This window comes from Oncorhynchus mykiss, chromosome 8 (assembly GCF_057628025.1).
Source record: "Oncorhynchus mykiss isolate SJ-2025 chromosome 8, ASM5762802v1, whole genome shotgun sequence".
Lineage (NCBI taxonomy): Eukaryota > Metazoa > Chordata > Actinopteri > Salmoniformes > Salmonidae > Oncorhynchus > Oncorhynchus mykiss.
In genome coordinates this window covers 41,640,016-41,657,897 of record NC_143029.1, presented here as the reverse complement: position 1 = coordinate 41,657,897, position 17,882 = coordinate 41,640,016, and the positions used below count along the sequence as shown (strand labels likewise).

The 17,882-nt window shown below is 45.5% G+C and overlaps 1 protein-coding gene across 1 annotated transcript in view; it reads right to left on the bottom strand.

Moving 5' to 3' along the window:
• LOC110529918 (pleckstrin homology domain-containing family G member 1) overlaps positions 1-16,985 on the bottom strand; it is a 151,586-nt gene extending 134,601 nt beyond the window's left edge. Inside the window, exon 1 of the mRNA XM_090243450.1 lies at positions 16,778-16,985. The gene's annotated coding sequence lies outside the window, so the exon portion shown is untranslated. The remainder of the gene's footprint in view (positions 1-16,777) is intronic.
• Between the last annotated feature and the right edge of the window lie 897 nt (positions 16,986-17,882).

Below are 17,882 nucleotides of genomic sequence, written 5' to 3'. Positions count from 1 at the left end.
TAGTCACAATTTCTCGAGCAGTACTTGATGCCGCGTGCTAGTCGGAACTAGGAAACTCGGAAATGTCCGACTTGTAGTTATACACATGCCACGTTCAAGCAGTTAGCAATTCGGAAATTTTGGAGTTTCCTAGTTCCGACTAGCAAGTGACGCCCATCAATCAACTCGCAGAGCTGATTTATTTTAGGGTTACTGTTGATAGTCTGCAAAAAGAAAGATATAAAAGGAGACTTAGCATCTGTCTTGGCTAGCCTACTGTAGCCATGTCTATATCTCTTTTGGAATGTTTGTCTTAATCTTCTCAAATTGCATACTTTAGAAACAAAAATGTATGCAACTAATTAAATTCTAAAGAATAGAGTAATGACTTGCATTGCAAAATTATATTAAACAGCTTTTTAATACATATAATAATAACCAAATGTAGCCTATTACTAGATGAATACAGAGAGAAAGCATGCCAACATATAGGCCTTACATGGCCCCAATGCATTTAAGAAATACACAATGTCCGGGCAGGTAGAAATTCTGTTCGGGGCAGTAGATTTTTGGCATGAGATTAAAAGTTAATGTTGGACCTTGGCGTGTTTCATATGCAGCCATGTAATGGTGAAGCATAGGCTATTTACTGTGCTTTGATTGACAAAAAGCAATCTTGTCTAGTTTATGAAAGGTTGAACTGACTGAATAACATTTATCATGTCCTTTATTATTCGTAAATCATACAACGTAGTTATATGTCTGGTATCACATTCGGACAATATCTCATTTGTATTTTCGACAGCCACAGCAGGTCACCCGTGATACAATTCAGTTTTTGACAACCATCCATGTCTGAAGATGATGTGGAAACCTTCAACTAGGGGTAACAGTGAGTGCTGTTACCTTCAAATAGGTTTCGGTAAGCATCTGCCTCTGGTGCCGAAGGTTGCATGTTCTAATTCAGCGACAGAAAGTCGTTTTTTCAATTTTAGTTTTAAACCTATCTTAAACATTAGCACTTACCTGAAACATTCTGAGTTAATGCCTCACCTTGAGATTTTGGAGTTAAAACTTCACTAGGGTAGGGGGCGGCATTCGGAATTTTGGATGAAAAGCGAGCCCAAATTAAACTGCCTGCTACTCAGGCCCAGAAGATAGGATATGCATATAATTAGTAGATTTGGATAGAAAATACTCTAAAGCTTCCATAACTGTTAAAATGTCTGTGAGTATAAAATAACTGATATGGCAGGCAAAAACCAATCAGCCTTCTCTTGTCTCTACTCCTCCCGTTACGGGGTCTGAGACGCCGAAGCTTCCCACCATTAGCTCTGACAAATTGAAAACTCTAGTCATTGGCGACTCCATTACCCGCAGTATTAGACTTAAAACGAATCATCCAGCAATCATACACTGTTTACCAGGGGGCAGGGCTACAGATGTTAAGGCAAATCTGAAGATGGTGCTGGCTAAAGCTAAAACTGGCGAGTGTAGCGAGTATAGAGATATTGTTATCCACGTCGGCACCAACGATGTTAGGATGAAACAGTCAGAGATCACCAAGCGCAACATAGCTTCAGCGTGTAAATCAGCTAGAAAGATGTGTCGGCATCGAGTAATTGTCTCTGGCCCCCTCCCAGTTAGGGGGAGTGATGAACTCTACAGCAGAGTCTCACAACTCAATCGCTGGTTGAAAACTGTTTTCTGCCCCTCCCAAAAGATATAATTTGTAGATAATTGGCCCTCTTTCTGGGACTCACCCACAAACAGGACCAAGCCTGACCTGCTGAGGAGTGACGGACTCCATCCTAAGGGTGCTCTCATGGAGGGGTGCTCTCATCTTATCTACCAACATAGATAGGGCTCTAACTCCTCTAGCTCCACAATGAAATAGGGTGCAGGCCAGGCAGCAGGCCTAGCCAGCCTGCCAACATAGTGGAGTCTGCCACTAGCACAGTCAGTGTAGTCAGCTCAGCTATCCCCATTGAGACCGTGTCTGTGCCTCGACCTAGGTTGGGCAAAACTAAACATGGCGGTGTTCGCCTTAGCAATCTCACTAGGATAAAGACCTCCTCCAGTCCTGTCATTATTGAAAGAGATCATGATACCTCACATCTTAAAATAGGGCTACTTAATGTTAGATCCCTTACTTCAAAGGCAATTATAGTCAATGAACTAATCACTGATCATAATATTGATGTGATTGGCCTGACTGAAACATGGCTTAAGGCTGATGAATTTACTGCGTTAAATGAGGCCTCACCTCATGGCTACACTAGTGACCATATCCCCTGTGCATCTGTTGTAGTTATTGTTACATATAGAGACAGATATGACACTATTGAGCAAAGACAGGCATACATTAGACCACAAACAGAAAGCGGACAGGAAACCAAAGATTAAACAGACATAAGTGTAATGGCCGAAGCCATACGTGCCTTAAAGTGCATAAGGGCTTAGGGCAAAGAGGAGGAGGTGACCCTTAAATCCTTGATCTATTATGGAAAGAGCAGGACACCATTATAAAGATTAGATAGAGAGAAACAAACATAAGTGCTTAGGGTAAAGGACATAAGTGCTTAGGTTAAAGGCCATAAGTGCTTAGGGTAAGATAGACATATATTAATTTTAGGACAAGAAAGGGTCCTGCCACCATTGTAATCTAATCAAGACCGGATACAAGCGTTATTAGGCATGAACAAGCTGGAAGCCTGGACTGAAAGATAATGGTGGCTGATGACCTGAGGGAAGTAACTTCATTAACATATGTGGACTCATATACTGTGTGTGTATAAATACAGAGCCAGTGCTCTGGAAAAGTGTGTGTTCCGCGGACCATCTAGGCTTCTGATATGTTTGTATTAAAAGCCTATATTGAATTCACAAGTTCTTGTAAGTGTTATATTTTGAAACGATCCTCCACGACACATCCCGCAAAGGCGGAGTTGTTGCTAACATTTACGAATGCAAATTTCAATTTACAAAAAAAAGAAGTTTTCGTTGTTTGAGCTTCTAGTCATGAAATCTATGCAGCCTACTCAATCACTTTTTATAGCTACTGTTTACAGGCCTCCTGGGCCATATACAGCGTTCCTCATTGAGTTCCCTGAATTCCCATCAGACCTTTTGGTGACTTTAATATTCACATGGAAAAGTCCACAGACCCACTCCAAAAGGCTTTCGGAGCCATCATCGACTCAGTGGGTTATGTCCAACATGTCTCTGGACCTACTCACTGTCAGTCATACTCTGGACCTAGTTTTGTCCCATGGAATAAAAGTTGTGGATCTTAATGTTTTTCCCATGATCTGAGTCATGAGTTTGCAATTGCAACAAATAATCTCCTCAGACCCCAACCAAGGAACATCAAAAGTCGTGCTATAAATTCACAGACAACACAAAGATTCCTTGATGTCCTTCCAGACTCCCTCTGTCTACCCAAGGACGTCAGAGGACAAAAATCAATTAACCACATAACTGAGGAACTCAATTTAAACTTGCGCAATACCCTAGATGCAGTTGCACCCCTAAAAACTAAAAACATTTCTCATAAGAAACTAGCTCCCTGGTTTTCAGAAAATTCCCGAGCTCTGAAGCAAGCTTCCAGAAAATTGGAACGGAAATGGCGCCACACCAAACTGGAAGTCTTCCGCTTGGAAAGGCAGTACCGTGCAGTATCGAAGAGCCCTTACTGCTGCTCGATCATCCTATTTTTCCAACTTAATTGAGAAAAATAAGAACAATCCGAAATTCCTTTTTGATACTGTTGCAAAGCTAACTTAAAAGCAGCATTCCCCAAGAGAGAATGGCTTTCACTTCAGGAGTAATAAATTCATGAACTTCTTTGAGGAAAAGATCATGATTATTAGAAAGCAAATTACGGACTCCTCTTTAAATCTGCGTATTCCTTCAAAGCTCAGTTGTCCTGAGTCTGCACAACTCTGCCAGGACCTAGGATCAAGAGAGACACTCAAGTGTTTTAGTACTATATCTCTTGACACAATTATGAAAATAATCATGGCCTCTAAACTGCATACTGGACCCTATTCCAACTAAACTACTGAAAGAGCTGCTTCCTGTGCTTGGCCCTCCTATGTTGAAGAAAATAAACGGCTCTCTATCCACCGGATGTGTACCAAACTCACTAAAAGTGGCAGTAATAAAGCCTCTCTTGAAAAAGCCAAACCTTGACGTAGAAAATATAAACTATTGGCCTAAATCAAATCTTCCATTCCTCTCCACATTTTTAGAAAAGGCTGTTGCGCAGCAACTCACTGCCTTCCTGAAGACAAACAATGTGTACGAAATGGTTCAGACTGGTTTTAGACCCCATCATAGCACTGAGACTGCACTTGTGAAGGTGGTAAATAACCTTTTAATGGCATCAGACCGAGGCTCTACATCTGTCCTCATGCTCCTAGACCTTAGTGCTGCTTTTGATACCATCGATCACCACATTCTTTTGGAGAGATTGGAAACCCAAATTGTTCTACACGGACAAGTTCTGGCCTGGTTTAGATCTTATCTGTCGGAAAGATATCAGTTTGTCTCTGTGAATGGTTTGTCCTCTGACAAATCAACTATACATTTCGGTGTTCCTCAAGGTTCCGATTTAGGACCACTATTGTTTTCACTATATATTTTACCTCTTGGGGATGTCATTTGAAAACATAATGTTAACTTTCACTGCTATGCGGCTGACACACAGCTGTACATTTCAATGAAACATGGTGAAGCCCCAAAATTGCCCTCGCTAGAAGCATGTGTTTCAGACATAAGGAAGTGGATGGCTGCTAACTTTCTACTTCTAAACTCGGACAAAACAGAGATGCTTGTTCTATGTCCCAACAAACAAAGAGATCTTCTGTTGAATCTGACAATTAATCTTAATGGTTGTACAGTCGTCTCAAATAAAACTGTGATGGACCTCGGCGTTACTCTGGACCCTGATCTCTCTTTTGAAGAACATATCAAGACTGTTTCAAGGACAGCTTTTTTCCATCTACGTATCATTGCAAAAATCTGAAACTTTCTGTCCAAAAATCAGGCAGAAAAATTAATCCATGCTTTTGTCACTTCTAGGTTAGACTACTGCAATGCTCTACTTTCCGGCTACCCAGATAAAGCACTAAATAAACTTCAGTTAGTGCTAAATACGGCTGTTAGAATCCTGACTAGAACCAAAAAAATATATCATATTACTCCAGTGCTAGCCTCCCTACACTGGCTTCCTGTCAAGGCAAGGGCTGATTTCAAAGTTTTACTGCTAACCTACAAAGCATTACATGGGGTTGCTCCTACCTATCTCTCTGATTTGGTCTTGTCCTTACTTACCTACAGGTACGCTACGGTCACAAGACGCAGGCCTCCTAATTGTCCCTAGAATTTCTAAGCAAACAGCTGGAGGCAGGGCTTTCTCCTATAGAGCTCCATTTCTATGGAATGGTCTGCCTACCCATGTGAGAGACGCAAACTCGGTCTCAACCTTTAAGTCTTTACTGAAGACTCATCTCTTCAGTGGGTCATATGATTGAGTGTAGTCTGGCCCAGGAGTGTGAAGGTGAACGGAAAGGCTCTGGAGCAACGAACCGCCCTTGCTGTCTCTGCCTGGCCGGTTCCCCTCTTTCCACTGGGATTCTCTGCCTCTAACCCTATTACAGGGGCTGAGTCACTGGCTTACTGGGACTCTTTCATACCGTCCCTAGGAGGGGTGCGTCACTTGAGTGGGTTGAGTCACTGATGTCATCTTCCTGTCTGGGTTGGCGCCCCCCCTTGGGTTGTGCCATGGCGGAGATCTTTGTGGGCTATACTCGGCCTTGTCTCAGGATGGTAAGTTGGTGGTTGAAGATATCCCTCTAGTGTTGTGGGGGATGTGCTTTGGCAAAGTGGGTGGGGTTATATCCTTCCTGTTTGGCCCTGTCCGGGGGTGTCATCAGATGGGGCCACAGTGTCTCCTGACCCCTCCTGTCTCAGCCTCCAGCATTCATGCTGCAGTAGTTTATGTGTCGGGGGGCTAGGGTCAGTTTGTTAAATCTGGAGTACTTCTCCTGTCCTATCCGGTGTCCTTTGTGAATTTAAGTATGCTCTCTCTAATTCTCTCTTTCTCTCTCTCAGAGGAGGACCTGAGCCCTAGGACCATGCCTCAGGACTACCTGACATGATGACTCCTTGCTGTCCCCAGCCCACCTGGCTGTGCTGCTGCTCCAGTTTCAACTGTTCTGCCTGTGATTATTATTATTTGACCATGCTGGTCATTTATGAACATTTGAACATCTTGGCCATGTTCTGTTATAATCTCCACCCGGCACAGCCAGAAGAGGACTGGCCATCCCACATAGCCTGGTTCCTCTCTAGGTTTAGACGGGAGACTCCGGCAGCTCCGGAGTGAAGTACGACTCCTGCAGCGCCAGAGTAGAGGGAGACTCTGAATGCGCCGGACAGGCGGGAGAACCTGGGGGGAGGAGACGGAGAGACAGCCTGGTCCTCGGAGGAGGCACAGGATAGACCGGGCCGTGGAGGCGCACTGGAGGTCTCGAACTAAGGGCCTGCACAACCCGTCCTGGCTGGATGGTGATTTTACCCCGGCACGTGCGGGGCGCAGGCACAGGATGCACTGGGCTGTGCAGACGCACTGGAGACAGAGTGCGCAGAGCTGGTGCAGGATAACCCGGCCGAGGAGACGCACTGGAGACCAGATGCGCTGAGCGGCTTCATCCCTCCTGGCTCGATGCCCACTCTAGCCCGGCCGATTCGAGAAGCTGTGATGTAACGTACCGGACTGTGAACGTGCACTGGAGACACCGTGCACTCCACCACATAACACGGTGCCTGACCAGTATTACACCCCACCCGGTAAGCACGGGGAGTTGGCTCAGGTCTCCTACCTGACTCCGCCAATCTCTCCGTGTGCCCCTCCCAATACATTTTTGGGGCTGCGTCTCTGTCTTCCTTGCCAGCCGTGTTCCCTCAAATGCCTGGCTCCCTTTTCCTCCTGCCTCCACCTGTTCCCATGGGAGGCGATCCCTTCCAGCCAGGATCTCCTCCCATGTGTAGGATCCCTTGCCGTCCAGAATGTCCTCCCATGTCCATTCCTCCTTATAGTGCTGCTCCTCCTTTACCACGCTGCTTGGTCCTTTGGTGGTGGGTAGTTCTGTAACGACTGTCGTTGGGAGAAGGAGAAGAGGACCAAAGTGCAGCGTGGTACATATTCATAATACTTTTAATAAAGATGAATACTCGAACAAAAACAACAAACCGACAAACGAAGAGTTCTGCAAAGTGCAAAGTGCCACAATTTGGAGTTAATACCTAAACTGATGTTTGACAACCATGGATTAACGCCTAATTCTGGCGTGAAACTGTGAGAGCTAGTTGCAAGTCCCTCAGGACTTGCAAGACAGTAAAGTGAAAGTGAGTTAGTAGTCAGTAGTCAGCCGAATTGCATCGGTAAGAGTGCTGTTCATTTGGCTTCCTAATTTGCATACTGGTAGGCTTTTTGACAATTATCTGCAGATAATTGATGAAAACATTTGATGAATATGACGAATACTACTCACTGGAGGAACAATAGTTAAGCTGGTAGAGAGAGAGCCTGATATAAATATGAAAGAATACAGATCCACATTTTTAAAAGCTAATGATACTTTTGTGGTATTTTCAAAGATATTGATAAAGGTCTACTGATTTAATCAAAGTGTTGACAATGGAGTAGTCATCTGCTGCTTTCTGTGGCGCAAAGCCCACGATTAACACCTGCTTCATTCTTCAATCATACCTGTATTGCAGACAGCTGAGAAAATGTCTCTTAAAAGGAATCTTAAAGCCTGTGGAAGCCAGCAGACTTACAGGATTGTGACTAGGGAGCAGTATTTTCATTTTTGGAAAAAAAACATTCCCATAGTAAACGGGATATTTTGTCAGGACAAGATGCTAGAATATGCATATAATTGACAGCTTAGGATAGAAAACACTCTAAAGTTTCCAAAACTGTCAAAATATTGTCTGTGAGTATAACAGAACTGATGTTGCAGGCGAAAGCCTGAGAAAAATCCAAACAGGAAGGGACTCTTATTTAGAAGGCTCTGCGTTCCTATGCGTCCCCATTGAGCAATGAATGGGCTATCAACCAGATTACTTTTTCTATGGCTTCCCTAATGTGTCTAGTGTCACAATACATAGTTTCAGGCTTTTATTTTGAAAAACGAGCCTGAACGTCAACATTGCGTCAGTGGTCAGCTGAAGTCTCTCATAGTGTTTGGTGCGTAAAGGACAAATGCGGCCATTGTTTCTCTCTCTACTACTAAGAAGCCACCAGTCCCGGTTGATATATTATCGAATAGATATTTGAAAAACACCTTGAGGATTGATTATAAACAACGTTTGCCATGTTTCTGTCGATATTATGGAGCTAATTTTGAATATTTTTTGCCGTTTTCGTGACTGCAATTTCCGGGCGATTTCTCAGCCAAAATGTGAAGAACAAACAGAGCTATTTCTCCTACAAAAATAATATTTTGAGAAAAAAGGAACATTTGCCATCTAACTGGGAGTCGTGAGTGAAAACATCCGAAGCTCATCAAAGGTAAACAATTTAATTTGATTGCTTTTCTGATTTCCGTGACCAAGTTACCTGCTGCTAGCTGGACAAAATGCTATGCTAGGCTATCGATAAACTTGCACAAATGCTTGTCTAGCTTTGGCTGTAAAGCATATTTAGAAAATCTGAGATGACAGGGTGATTAACAAAAGGCTAAGCTGTGTCTCAATATATTTCATTTGTGATTGTCATGAATAGGAATGTTTTCTAGGAATATTTATGTCCGTTGTGTTATGCTAATTAGTGTCAGATGATGACAACGGTCCCGTTCACGGGATGGGGTGTCACTAGTTAAGGCCCAGCGCAAAAAAAAAAAATCTGTGTTTTATATCATATTGTACAGCAGCTGGTGAATCTAATACTGTAAAAGTGTGAATTTTTCATGTTTTATTTCCTGATAGTTGCTGGTAGATATTACAATTACAAGGTTCTCGAGGCCACCAAAGTAAAGCTTGTTTGGCAAAAACATCTTAACATCCCCCAGCCCGTTGGAACCTGGCTGGCTACTTTTTCTATTAGGCTGGCTACTCCATATGCTTGTGTAAAACAGTAAATGGTCGGAAGAAGTTTGTCCAAATCGGATGTTGGGTACTATATTTGTTGAATATTATGTGAATCCTATAAATTAAAAGGGCCAATTTGAGAAATTAATTTCTCAGAGATCAAATAACATTTAAACAAAATAATGTTTCAGGAATGCTAATCTTATCTTTTTCTCACTACAGAAATGATTTCAGAACAATCTGAGATGGTGGGTGTAATGCTTCCTGAAACAACATGTAACGACCCAGATTTGATTGGGTGATTCTTATTGCAGTGGGCACAAGGTGTGTGTGTGTGTGTGTGTGTGTGTGTGTGTGTGTGTGTGTGTGTGTGTGTGTTTCCTCAGACAACCTGAAAGCTCTCGTTTTCTCAGCTGTGCCAGTCACAATGAGGCCAGCTCGTTTCCACATTCCCTAAATGTCACTGTAGGAAAGTCAACGTAAAACACATTAATTCTGCATACCTCAATACTTAGATTCTCTTTGTTATTTTACTGTACTGTTTGATACAGTATATAAACTTTCACTTCAACAGTTAACAGTGGAACAATAGTTTCAAATGGTTTTAAAGGAAATTACAGTCCATATGAATAGCGTAAAACAAGAAAATTAAAATCACTAAACAGACTGACAAATTTAAAAGCTCTATTGTCTACACTTGGTGGCCTCCATAACATCTGATACAATTCCCTAGGATTCCTGCTTTATGAGCTTCCCAGATTCACAGGATTCACATATTCCCTGAGCAGCGTGCAGCAGTCTGGCCATGATGCCAGGACAAATTCAGGAATGTCTGAGGCTGGGCGGACAGAATTCTGAAGCTGCAATTAAAACTTATATACTTGGAATGGTCCGGAGAATCCAGAAAACCGACTCAGACAACAAGCAGCAGCTTCTCCCTTACAGCAGACTAAACAACAACAAAACAGCATTGTCACTAAAAAAAGTAAAGCAGCAGCTCTTTGACCATAATATAAACTACAATGACATCCACTAATTTCAGGGTAGTAAGTAGTACAGTGTTTAGTATTCATTTCACATACCCCGTTCAAGGGATTTAACAAATCACTAGAGGAGAAAGAAGAGTTGAAAGGAAGGAGGGCGAGAAGGAGAGAGGGTGGGAGAGAAAGAGATTGGAAGTGGGGCACAGAATGGGAAAGGCTAAAGTAAGAGAGGAAGCTGCCAGAGTTACGGTAGTGTGTGTATGTGAGGCGGTGTGTGATTTTGTGTGTGTGTGACAGTGTGTGGGACTGTGTGTGTCTGTGTGTGTACTGTATGTCGGACGGTGTGTGTGTATGGGGGACTGTGTGTGTGTGTGTGTGTGTGTGTGTGTGTGTGTGTGTGGTGGACGGAGAAAACTGTGTTTGGACTCAGATTAAAATGCAGGACGAAGGTCCAGCAGGAAGAAGGTGAGAGGGGGAGAGATTGTGAAATGGCCTTCCTCTCCTCCACCTCCTCCCTCTCTATTCCTACCTCTACAACACAACTAAACATAGTACCCTGGACCATATGAATAAATCACACACGTATCACTGAAACACACACGTTTCCATGGTAATTTAGAGTTTATGAAAGAAGTGTGACCTTTGGACAAACTCAAGATGTAAGAAGTTAAAATAAATCAATCCTAAATATGATCCAAAGACAGTCTCTCTCTCTGTCGCTTTAAAGCATACAATATAGCTCAGTATTTGAATGACATTTTATACACATTTTTCTTCATCTTTATCAATGGTGTCAATCATTTCACACCCAATTGTATATTATATATATTTTGTCTTCGTATTGTTTCACTCCACTGCTGCTAAATGAATATAGGGGAAACAATGCATTCCATTGACTTGTAGACTTGTAGAAGTCTTAGAACGCCCAGACCCACATCTTCATTTTATGTCAATAAAACAAGACAAAAACAACCACTAACATCTTATTACATTATACTACACGACAACATTCTTCCATCACACACACCCACACAAACACACATCCTGGCACTCTAAACATAGGATATGTCAGGTGCGTGAATGAGGACCCAAAAGCGAATTAACAAAACAGAGTTTCTTTAATGACGAAACACACGTAGGCTCAGATGGACAGGCAGATTCCGACAGGACAGGACAAGGTTAGATGAACAGGCAGATTCCGACAGGACAGGACAAGGTTGCAGCAAACACGACGATAGTCTGGTTCAGGCATGAGAAACACAAACGAGAATCCGACAAAGACAGAAGCAGAAACAGAGAGAGATATAGAGACCTAATCAGAGGGAAAAAGGGAACAGGTGGGAAAAGGGGTGAACGAGGTAGTTAGAGAAGACAAGGAACAGCTGGGGGAAAGAGGGGAAGAAAAGGTAACCTAATACGACCAGCAGAGGGAGACAGGGTGAAGAGAAAGAACAGGAACAGGACACAACATGACAATACATGACAGTACCCCCCCACTCACCGAGCGCCTCCTGGCGCACTCGAGGAGGAAACCTGGCGGCAACGGAGGAAATCATCGATCAGCGAACGGTCCAGCACGTCCCGAGAGGGAACCCAACTCCTTTCCTCAGGACCGTACCCCTCCCAATCCACTAGGTACTGGTGACCACGGCCCCGAGGACGCATGTCCAAAATCTTACGGACCCTGTAGATAGGTGCGCCCTCGACAAGGATGGGGGGGGGGGGGGGGAAGACGAGCGGGGGCGCGAAGAACGGGCTTAACACAGGAGACATGGAAGACCGGGTGGACGCGACGAAGATATCGCGGAAGAAGAAGTCGCACTGCGACAGGATTAATGATCTGAGAAATACGGAACGGACCAATGAACCGCGGGGTCAACTTGCGAGAAGCTGTCTTAAGGGGAAGGTTCTGAGTGGAGAGCCAAACTCTCTGACCGCGACAATATCTAGGACTCTTAGTTCTACGCTTATTAGCAGCTCTCACAGTCTGCGCCCTATAACGGCAAAGTGCAGACCTGACCCTCTTCCAGGTGCGCTCGCAACGTTGGACAAAAGCCTGAGCGGAGGGGACGCTGGACTCGGCGAACTGAGATGAGAACAGCGGAGGCTGGTACCCGAGGCTACTCTGAAAAGGAGATAGCCCGGTCGCAGACGAAGGAAGCGAGTTGTGGGCGTATTCTGCCCAGGGGAGCTGTTCTGACCAAGACGCAGGGTTACGAAAAGAAAGACTGCGTAAGATGCGACCAATAGTCTGATTGGCCCGTTCTGCTTGACCGTTAGACTGGGGGTGAAAGCCGGAAGAGAGACTGACGGAAGCCCCAATCAAACGGCAAAACTCCCTCCAAAATTGAGACATGAATTGCGGACCTCTGTCCGAAACGACGTCTGACGGAAGGCCATGAATTCTGAAAACATTCTCGATGATGATTTGTGCCGTCTCTTTAGCAGAAGGAAGCTTAGCAAGGGGAATAAAATGAGCCGCCTTAGAGAACCTATCGACAACCGTAAGAATAACAGTCTTCCCCGCTGACGAAGGCAGTCCGGTGACAAAATCTAAGGCGATGTGAGACCACGGTCGAGAGGGAATGGGAAGCGGCCTGAGACGGCCGGCAGGAGGGGAGTTACCGGACTTAGTCTGCGCGCAGACCGAACAAGCAGCCACGAAACGACGCGTGTCATGCTCCCGGGTGGGCCACCAAAAACGCTGGCGAATGGAAGCAAGCGTACCCCGAACGCCAGGGTGGCCGGCTAACTTGGCAGAGTGAGCCCACTGAGGAACGGCCAGACGAGTAGGAATGGTAACGAAAAGAAGGTTCCTAGGACAAGCGCGCGGCGACGGAGTGTGAGTGAGTGCTTGCTTTACCTGCCTCTCAATTCCCCAGACAGTCAACCCGACAACACGCCCCTCAGGGAGAATCCCCTCGGGGTCGGTGGAGGCTACTGAAGAACTGAAGAGACGAGATAAAGCATCAGGCTTGGTGTTCTTAGAGCCCGGACGATAAGAAATCACGAACTCGAAACGAGCGAAAAACAGCGCCCAACGAGCCTGACGCGCATTAAGTCGTTTGGCAGAACGGATGTACTCAAGGTTCCTATGGTCAGTCCAAACGACAAAAGGAACGGTCGCCCCCTCCAACCACTGTCGCCATTCGCCTAGGGCTAAGCGGATGGCGAGCAGTTCGCGGTTTCCCACATCATAGTTACGTTCCGACGGCGACAGGCGATGAGAAAAATACGCGCAAGGGTGGACCTTGTCGTCAGAGAGGGAGCGCTGAGAAAGAATGGCTCCCACGCCCACCTCTGACGCGTCAACCTCGACAACGAACTGTCTAGAGACGTCAGGTGTAACAAGGATAGGTGCGGATGTAAAACGATTCTTGAGGAGATCAAAAGCTCCCTGGGCGGAAACGGACCACTTAAAGCACGTCTTGACAGAAGTAAGGGCTGTGAGAGAAGCTGCCACCTGACCGAAATTACGGATGAAACGATGATAGAAGTTCGCGAAGCCGAGAAAGCGCTGCAGCTCGACGCGTGACTTAGGGACGGGCCAATCAATGACAGCTTGGACCTTAGCGGGATCCATCTTAATGCCTTCAGCGGAAATAACAGAACCGAGAAATGTGACGGAGGAGGCATGAAACGTGCACTTCTCAGCCTTCACAAAAAGACAATTCTCTAAAAGGCGCTGGAGGACACGTCGAACGTGCTGAACATGAATCTGGAGTGACGGTGAAAAAATCAGGATATCGTCAAGGTAAACGAAAACAAAGATGTTCAGCATGTCTCTCAGGACGTCATTGACTAATGCCTGAAAGACAGCTGGAGCGTTAGCGAGGCCGAAAGGAAGAACCCGGTATTCAAAGTGCCCTAACGGAGTGTTAAATGCCGTCTTCCACTCGTCCCCCTCCCTGATGCGCACGAGATGGTAAGCGTTACGAAGGTCCAACTTAGTGAAAAACCTGGCTCCCTGCAGGATCTCGAAGGCTGAAGACATAAGAGGAAGCGGATAACGATTCTTCACTGTTATGTCATTCAGCCCTCGATAATCTATGCAGGGGCGCAGAGACCCGTCCTTCTTCTTGACAAAAAAAATCCCCGCTCCGGCGGGAGAGGAGGAGGGGACTATGGTACCGGCGTCAAGAGCTACAGACAAATAATCTTCGAGAGCCTTACGTTCGGGAGCCGACAGAGAGTATAGTCTACCCCGGGGGGGAGTGGTTCCCGGAAGGAGATCAACACTACAATCATACGACCGGTGTGGAGGAAGAGAGGTGGCCCTGGACCGACTGAACACCGTGCGCAGATCGTGATATTCCTCCGGCACCCCTGTCAAATCACCAGGCTCCTCCTGTGAAGAAGAGACAGAGGAAACAGGAGGGATAGCAGACATTAAACATTTCACATGACAAGAGACGTTCCAGGAGAGAATAGAATTACTAGACCAATTAATAGAAGGATTATGACAAACTAGCCAGGGATGGCCCAAAACAACAGGTGTAAAAGGTGAACGAAAAATTAAAAAAGAAATGGTTTCGCTATGATTACCAGAGACAGTGAGGGTTAAAGGTAGCGTCTCACGCTGAATCCTGGGGAGAGGACTACCATCCAAGGCGAACAAGGCCGTGGGCTCCCTTAACTGTCTGAGAGGAATGTCATGTTCCCGAGCCCAGGTCTCGTCCATAAAACAGCCCTCCGCCCCAGAGTCTATCAAGGCACTGCAGGAAGCTGACGAACCGGTCCAGCGTAGATGGACCGACAAGGTAGTGCAGGATCTTGAAGGAGAGACAGGAGTAGTAGCGCTCACCAGTAGCCCTCCGCTTACTGATGAGCTCTGGCTTTTACTGGACATGAAGTGACAAAATGACCAGCGGAACCGCAATAGAGACAGAGGCGGTTGGTGATTCTCCGTTCCCTCTCTTTAGTCGAGATGCGGATACCTCCCAGCTGCATAGGCTCAGCACCCGAGCCGGCAGAGGAAGATGGTAGTGATGCGGAGAGGGGGGCAACGGAGAACGCGAGCTCCTTTCCACGAGCTCGGTGACGAAGATCAACCCGTCGCTCTATGCGAATAGCGAGTTCAATCAAGGAATCCACGCTGGAAGGAACCTCCCGGGAGAGAATCTCATCCTTTACCTCTGCGCGGAGACCCTCCAGAAAACGAGCGAGCAAAGCCGGCTCGTTCCAGTCACTGGAGGCAGCAAGAGTGCGAAACTCAATAGAGTAGTCTGTTATGGATCGATTACCTTGACATAGGGAAGACAGGACCCTGGAAGCCTCCTCCCCAAAAACAGATCGATCAAAAACCCGTATCATCTCCTCCTTAAAGTCCTGATACTGGTTAGTACACTCAGCCCTTGCCTCCCAGATTGCCGTGCCCCACTCACGAGCCCGTCCAGTAAGGAGAGATATGACGTAGGCGATACGAGCAGTGCTCCTGGAGTAAGTGTTGGGCTGGAGAGAAAACACAATATCACACTGGGTGAGGAACGAGCGGCATTCAGTGGGCTCCCCAGAGTAACACGGCGGGTTATTGATTCTGGGCTCCGGAGATTCGAAAGCCCTGGAAGTGGCCGGTGGATCGAGGCGGAGATGGTGAACCTGTTCTGTGAGGTTGGAGACTTGGGTGGCCAGGGTCTCAACGGCATGTCGAGCAGCAGACAATTCCTGCTCGTGTCTGCCTAGCATCGCTCCCTGGATCTCGACGGCTGAGTGGAGAGGATCCGAAGTCGCTGGGTCCATTCTTGGTCGGATTCTTCTGTCAGGTGCGTGAATGAGGACCCAAAAGCGAATTAACAAAACAGAGTTTCTTTAATGACGAAACACACGTAGGCTCAGATGGACAGGCAGATTCCGACAGGACAGGACAAGGTTGCAGCAAACACGACGATAGTCTGGTTCAGGCATGAGAAGCACAAACGAGAATCCGACAAAGACAGAAGCAGAAACAGAGAGAGATATAGAGACCTAATCAGAGGGAAAAAGGGAACAGGTGGGAAAAGGGGTGAACGAGGTAGTTAGAGAAGACAAGGAACAGCTGGGGGAAAGAGGGGAAGAAAAGGTAACCTAATACGACCAGCAGAGGGAGACAGGGTGAAGAGAAAGAACAGGAACAGGACACAACATGACAATACATGACAGGATACTGCACCTACCAACCTGTATCCCTTGTGTGACCAAAACACAGACATGAAGCTTTAGAGAACCACTGTACACTGTTGGATACTAGTTGCACAATTGGACACTAGTAGAGTGATACACAGTACACACACACACACTACACCTTTACCTTGTCTTTATCTTAATTGCAGAAGAGAGGATAGCATCTAGTGTAGAGATAAGACTGGCAACAAGACCAGTGGACCGCCATCTAATTAAAGTGGGGTCCAAGGCTACCATTAGCTCCAGGCTAAATTGAAACCTTGGACAGAGTAATTTCGGTAAATGCAGCCTAGGCACATTGACCACTACAATTATGATTATATGAAGACCGAGACCCTGGCAGGGAAAACCCTGAATAGTGGTACTATAGGAGACTTCAGTTTGAGCACAGAATCTGTATCACATATTACAGCTTATATTTCAGCCTTCAAAACTGCTCCACAGTATCAAACAGACCTCTGCTGTGAATCTCTCTGACAAAGTGTGAATGATAATCACACAGCCATGATAAGTGTGCAGTATATAACAATTTTACAAAGCAAGTTCCTCCTCACCTTTGTTCCCACGGCTAGTAATTCCTCTGGGCAGCAATATGCTGATTTCCCAGTAACCTTTCACTGTTTAGTTCCATCTCCATGCATCGGGAAGTTTTGCCTCACTCACACACATACGCACCAAATCATAAAAACACATAACACATTTGAAGCGGAGAGCTATTATGTGCGTTGGGCTGGTCAGTAGAAGACAGGTCCCCACCTCTATGAGGTCAGAGAGAGAGAGAGAAAGAAGAGAGAGAGGGAGAAATAGAAAGAGAAAGAGAGAAAGAGAAAGAGAAAGAGAAATAGAGAGAGAGAAAGAGAGAGTGAAAGAGAGAGAAAAAGAGAAAGAGAAAGAGAGAGAGCAAGAGAAAGAGAGAAAGAGAGAGAAATATAAAGAAAGAGAAAGAGAGAAAGAGAGAGAAAGAGGAGAAAAAAAGAGAAAGAGAGAAAGAAAGAGAGAGAAGAGAAAGAGAGAGAGAAAGAGAGAGCGAAAGAGAAAGAGAGAGAAAGAGAGAAGAGAGAGAGAAAGAGAGAGAGAAAGAGAAAGAGAAATAGAGAAAGAGAGAGCGAAAGAGAGAGAAAGAGAGAAGAGAGAGAGAAAGAGAGAAGAGAGAGAGAAAGAGAAATAGAGAGAGAGAAAGAGAGCGAAAGAGAGAAAGAGAGAGAAAGAGAGAGAGAGAGAAAGAGAAAGAGAAAGAGAGAGAGAGAGAGAGAAAGAGAAATAGAGAAAGAGAGAGCGAAAGAGAGAGAAAGAGAGAAAGAGAAAGAGAGAGAGAGAAAGAAAGAGAGAGAGAGAGAGAGAGAAAGAGAGAGAGAGAAAGAGAAAGAGAAAGAGAAAGAGAGAGAGAGAGAGAGAGAAGCAGAGCGACTGGGAGGAAAGAAACCTCACTCTCTCTCTATCACACAGATAGATCAAGGTATCTCTCTCACTCCATGTTTCTCTATCACGCTTTCTGGCTCTATGTCTCTGTCCTTCTCGCTTGCTCTATTTCTTCATCACACACACACACACACACACACACACACACACACACACACGGCCTCACTCTCCTTCGGAGAACAGCCAACACTGCAGGTGGCACAAATTATAGAAATTACAGTGAGAGAGAGATAGAGAGGG